The 6,527-nt window shown below is 36.0% G+C and overlaps 1 long non-coding RNA gene across 1 annotated transcript; it reads left to right on the top strand.

Annotated features, from left to right (window-relative positions):
• On the top strand, positions 1-4,726 carry LOC132058284 (uncharacterized). The gene is made up of 4 exons (XR_009415234.1): positions 1-109; positions 185-292; positions 408-835; positions 4,565-4,726. It is a non-coding gene; the product is annotated as an uncharacterized LOC132058284 (long non-coding RNA).
• Positions 4,727-6,527: the final 1,801 nt, after the last annotated feature.

Here is a 6,527-nt window from a genome sequence, read left to right as displayed (position 1 = left end):
ATTTATTTATTTGCAGAATATGTCTGAAACAAATACTAAGAATCGGAAGAAGTTGACGAATCCGCACACAGCCAGCAAAAAAAGTTTCGCTTTAGTCCGCATTAAATTGGTGTGTTCTCTTAATTTTTATAAGACTTAACCTGTCATTTTAAGAAATTTTTCATATCCATTTTCATGTGACCAGGAAAAAAACAAGGAAAATGTATCACTTAAGGAGCTCTTTGTCGAAACAAGAGAAAGGAAACCCGGGCGCTCGTACAAGGAGTCGAATGAAAACACATCTAGTAAAATTGTATGTATATTATTTATTGCAAGTTCTTATTGAGATCAATTATTAATTCTTAGTATCAATTATTAATTCTTAGTTTTTGTTTACTTGAATCTGCTTGTTGGATTTGCCTTATTAGGCTGAAATGGAGGAAATTGAATCACAACTGAGCGCAGATGGTAGTCATCCTGTTGATGCATATTCAGCCGTTATAAGTCCTTGAACATCCGGGACGTCTTAGATTATATGGACGGGGGGTTACAAAGACTTCTTTGAAAAGAAAAGCTGGCAATTTTGAACCAACTTCAAATGCCACAAATGATGTAGTACAACAAATGCAAGAAAAGATCCAAAAAATGCAGGAAGAAATGGAGGAGCAAAAGAGAACTATGCAAGCAGAGGTTACGCGAAGTTATCGCAAATGTAATTGCACAACTTCAAATGCGGGATTAATTAGTCCGGACATGCTAGCAACATTGTCTGTTCCTTCACTGGGAGAAGCTACTTCTGCACCACAGGCTGCTAATCAAATAACCCGTCGGCCATCTACAGATAGCAACAATTAAGGTTAGTGTCACTTCTCTCTGTAACCTGTTGCTACTTCTTAGTACCATGTTGCACAACCTGGTTCTGATTTTTAGAAGTATAAATTTGTTGCACCACCTGGCTCTGTTTGTCTCCTTTGTTCCTCTCTTTGTTGTGGTTTCTGCATGTCTGTGTTTTCCTTCCAACCTGATTTGGCTTGATTAGAAGCACTTGAATGCTTTTTTGTATTACTCTTGTTCACATGATTTACCCCTGATAAACCAAAGATCAGACCTTTGAGCCTGAAAATTTTGTTGCTTACGAACACTAGACTGGGGAGTCACAATGTCATGACTCTCAGATTTATCCACATTATCAGCTACATCAGCACCTTGAACTGATTTCTCAAGAGTAGCTTCTACACTTTCTTGAAAATTAGCCACTTCTTGGCAATTTGCATTCACACTCTTATCTGGTATATGCACTTGCATCTTTTCTAGAAATTGAGTGCCTTGTACCTCTCACCACAGTGCAAGCGAGAGCAAAGGTAGTAGAAGGGATATCAAAGGGTAGTATAAGGGATATCTTGACATACTTGATTAATTGAAACCATCTCCACAATTGGTTTAGAGAATGCGACTTCCATTTATTGTTTAGCAGTGGATCGCTTCTTCTTTCTAGGTGTAAAAATTGTGCATTAACATTTAATGGCTTTTCCACAACTTTGTCCCCCTCTTCTCTTCTGCGGCTCATCGCCTACTTTTTTGCGACCTCTTCATTTGCATCCACCTACTGCATGACAAAGCTTGCATTTGCCTCAACAAGAATTTTTTGCCCTACAACTGCTTGCTTCCTTGAACCAAGTTCTATACTTATCTGATCAGTTGCTGCAGCTGTAACAGATAATTCACCTCCCTGAGCAACTGAAGGCAGTTGATTTCTCTCAATCCCATTTAATTATTTTACTGTCTCCATCACTGGCACTATTACTGCAACCAACTGTTTCGTTAGCATCAACATCAACCACCTCAACAACTTCTTCATGCTCACCGTCTCCATCCTCTAAAGCCGCAAACTTATTATTAGTTTGAATGCTCATAAGGTCAACGATAATCGCTTCTGTCCAAAGTTAGATTCACTTCTTTTCCTTGTGTCAAAACCAACGATTCGATCATTATCATCCACCCTAACGAGGATTTTTTCCATTGTTAGTCTGCCATTTATAGGGGTCTTTAACATTGCCAAGCACTTTCCCACTTTGTAGAACCTTAATAGCATTCTTATGAAACTTGTTAGGATGACATAAGTGTAACATAGTCTTCCAACAAGCTACACCTAATCAAGACATGTCTATTACAAAGTAAACCAACTATAGTTTTGTGCCTAATGATTATAAAGATTGTGGAGTAATGAGAATGGAACCGATACTAATACATGGCAAGGAATGTGTTTTCAATGATTATTTTTATGAAAAACATACACTCGTTTTTTGTTGTTTTGTTAATTGATCAAAGCTTGGCTAGACAAGAGTGTTTTCTTTTCTTTGGAAATATCATAAACTGAATATTAATTCTTGTATTTGGTACAGTTCTTTAAGGTGAAACTTTGCTAGATCTACTTTTAATGTTCAATGTATTTTTTTTTATATTGAAATTTTAAGGATTTGATTCAATTTTTCTAATAACAAAATTCATTATTCTCTCCATTCAACTTTTGTCTTCGTTTATTATGTTAAGTGACACTTAGATTTTGGGGTGATTTATTGCTAAATAGTTGCATCTTTTTGACTTTATCTGAGCAGATTGCCTCTTTCTTGAATGCAGTGTTCCTTGTAGCCCAATTTTATATTGTCGATAGTGCTTCCTTGCACGATGAACTAAAGATGATCTTACATTAAATGGATTAAGCCTATACAATTTGAGACTAAATTTCTAAGACCGACCGATACTCCAATTATATCCGAGTATATAGCAAAATTAGTTAGAATTATAATTCTTAGCCTTGTTCTCTTACGTCTTCTTGAGCGAGAGACTCCTCATCCATATCGATTTTCCTTTCCTCACTAAATGCTACTTGTAAATTTACGAAGTTCTTCTGCATATTGATAACTTGAGACTATTTTTTAGCCTTAGCATTGGCCTAATGTTGCCCCACCTGCTTCTGATTATTATGTTCCTTGCCTGAGACTCGTAAATTTACAGAAGTAGCATGTGAGATCTGAATCTGCTTATTTGCATCACTTTGCACAGCCTGACTATGATTTCCTCCTGAATTTACTGTAATTTGTTGCTGCTGAATTTCCTGTATATTTGCATTGCCTTTCCCACCTGATTTGCCATAAGTAGAATCACTAGCATGCTTCTGTGTATTGCTCTTGGACCTTTGCATTGCACCTGGCATCAGTGTGGTGTTTTCATTTGGTTTAAGCTGTTTGTGAATACTTATGCTTGGAGTCACAGTGTCATGACTTTCAATCCCATTGGCCATTCTTGGAATATCTGGTATAACTGCTAAATCCTCTTGGCCTTCATGATTTTGCTGAATTGAGATCTTGTTTCTGGAGTTACTTCATGACTCAAAGGACATCTATCCACTTCTGACTACTCCGTATTGTCGCTAACATTATGAACATGTAGCTCACTATTCAACGGGTCTTCCGAGTGTTAATGTGATCAACTTTTTGCCCTCATCAATTACACCATCTCGTACCCGTGCCAAACATGAATTCAACAGGATCCTGTGATGAATCTGATGTGTCAAGAGGTTGTTTATCACCTTCCTTTGCAAGTTGAATCTCACCTTCCTTAGCATCCTCCTCAATCTGATCACTCCATAATTTCCTGTCTACTCCATTATCAGTATCAGTAGCAAAAGTAGTAGATGGCACTTCAAGACAAGCTTGATTGAGAGTAATTAATTCATTAGCAGGATTAGGAGAAGCACTCTCGTGCCATTACTTGTTTTTAATAGAGAGTATTTCTTTTTCCTGTGTGTGTAAACACGTGACTGCATTAACATTAAGAGATTTCTCAACACCTGTATTCACATCAACAGATGCTTTATCCTTCTGAACTACTAGTGAAGTAAGCAGTTCCTCATCATTCACCTTTCCATTCTTTTGAACTTCGTACTGGTGAAGTAAGCAGGTTCTCAACCATTTTCTCCCCAACTAGTGCCACCTGATTTCCTGAATTTCCCATATTCAAGTCATCTGGTTTTTCTTGTAAGCCATCAAACTTATTAGAAGTTTCAATGCTCTTAGGACCTGCAACAATTATTTCCTTACCAATAGTGTTATCTACTTCATTCCCTTGAGGCAAAGCTAATCGTTTATGGCTATTTTCGGTAGTTGTATTATCTATCGCAACCAAGCTCGATGTCCCACATCATCTATAGCAAATTCACAACTACATCATCACCTTTACTCTCACCTAATGCTGCAAACTTGTTTGTAGTTTGCACAGCAGGACTAGAGTTAGGATTAACTACTGCAACTGTGTTCATTACACCATTTGCTTCAGCAGTTTTAGGTGATGGTAAACCCATCGCTTTTGATTATCCCCCTTATCCTTTGCTTGCTTCTTACCCTTGTAATTCCGTCATCTATATAGATCTTTAACAACCTTGCCACTTTGTAATACTTTGCTTCATCTTGTATTTTTGAAATGAGCTGTTGAATCAAATGATTCTTTTGGTTCGTTATTAGTATATATATGCGGATTAAATTCTTTATGAAAGATTTACTAAATCATTTTTCATTATCATTTGTAGGTGGTGAAATTGAACAAGGGGATGAAAGAAGTGAAGACATGACTTAGGAGGATTGGGTTGATGTTTTTGAAAATCGAAAACTTGTGTGTTCCACCTCTTGAATGGTCAAATATTATCTTGATATTTTGCTTTTGTAGATATTACACGACCTCCAGGATCTTGTATTATTATTTTGGTATGATGTTGGATCTTGGATTATTATTTTGGTGTGATGTGGGATCTTGGATTATTATTTTGGTATGATGTTGGATCTTGGATTATAATTTTGGTTATGAATAGTTTCTTTTGATTGATTTATGTATATATATAGTTTATGTTGTGTCACCCTATATATAATATCAGTTGCAATAGCGCTATAATATTTGTAACATAGCACCATAATATGCGTTACGATAGGACAACAACAACCGTTGCGGAGCCCATAATATTTGTTGCGGTAAACCCACAATAATCGTTGCAATAGTCCTAAAAGTAATTGTTGCATATTAAAAAACCATTGCATTAGCTCTATAACAACTGTTGCTAAAGGAAGAAGCGATCCTCATAAATAAGTGTTGCAATAGAGTTAAACAACCGATGCAAAAATATATCGCAACGGTTCGTAGCCGTTGTAATAAGGACATAAGCAATTACAATAATCTTGAAGGGTAAACCGTTGCGGTAGGTTAATCTATTGCAACGGTTTTACGAATCTTCATAACTAACCGTCGTAATAGACCTATTGCAACGCAATCTGATGTAACAATCTCCAAAACCGTTGCGATATCACTATAGCAACGGAAAAACAATCTACCGCGAAGGAAACTGAACCGTTACCATAGCCAGAATTTCTAGTAGTGCCGGATCCGGCATAACTTTAGTTATGCCTTAATACAACCTATGCTGCATAAGGCAGACTTTTCCCAAAACCTTGTCTTGCGATTTTTTTTCTTTTTTTGACTCAGAAGGGATTCGAACCCAGAACTTTGAGATATTTTTGGTCACTTTTTTATGCGAAGGGAAAAATTAAAGACCAACAATTTGAGGGACAAAAATTAAAGACCACCCCAAAAGAAGAACAATCTGCGCAAAAAAATGAAATTAAAGACTACGCAATAGTGTGAATGGTCCGATGCAACTCTTGTCACTAATAAGCCCAGGCCCAAACTCAGATTTTGTTGTCTTCAATATGCATGAATTCTCCTCCCTCCGATTTTTCGTCTTTTTCTTTCTTCTTCTATTTTTCATTGGTTAACAAAGTAAAGCCAATTTTGATAATCGAACCAATATACATACAAATCTTTGACGACCATCTTTATAGTATTCACCATCTTTTTACTTGTTAATTCATAAAATCAAAACCTATCTGAAAAACTGATTAAATGCATTTTTAGTTAGGAATCGGTTGTCAACCTTACATAACCCTCCTCTTATATTTGAGCTTGAGAGTCACAATATGAGCGAACTCACACTTATGGAGTTACATATTAATATGATAGATAAAGAAGTACAATATATATTAAAATGTGATGGTTGAAATATAGTACAGAGTACTATAGTCTTATATGACAGGAAGATATGCACCAAAAAAGGTAAAATCTACAGAGAATAGTTGTCAGACCTTCAATGTTAAGCGTGATCCAAAAGATGAGCCAATATTGTTTAAGTCTTTAAGACAAGATAGTCTAGATGGTTTAGTTATCTCCTATGTAAATATCTAAACGCATAGGCCTACAGGAGTGAAATTATAATAATTAAATGTACTAAAAGAAGAATAAGGTAGACCTAAAAACATAAATGAAAAGAAACAAACTTGAAATATCTATAGTCTTCCAGAGTACATGCAAATTTAGCAAAATAGAAAACACATAGCGAGTAGAAGATTCCGTATAACTAATTACGAATTTATTGAGATTAATGCTTGGTCCCGTCGATAAGGTTTGGTTTTGACATTTGACTTTTGGGTTTTGTGGCATGAGAAAAA

This window comes from Lycium ferocissimum, chromosome 5, assembly GCF_029784015.1.
Source record: "Lycium ferocissimum isolate CSIRO_LF1 chromosome 5, AGI_CSIRO_Lferr_CH_V1, whole genome shotgun sequence".
Lineage (NCBI taxonomy): Eukaryota > Viridiplantae > Streptophyta > Magnoliopsida > Solanales > Solanaceae > Lycium > Lycium ferocissimum.
This window is presented reverse-complemented; position numbering and strand designations above follow the sequence as displayed.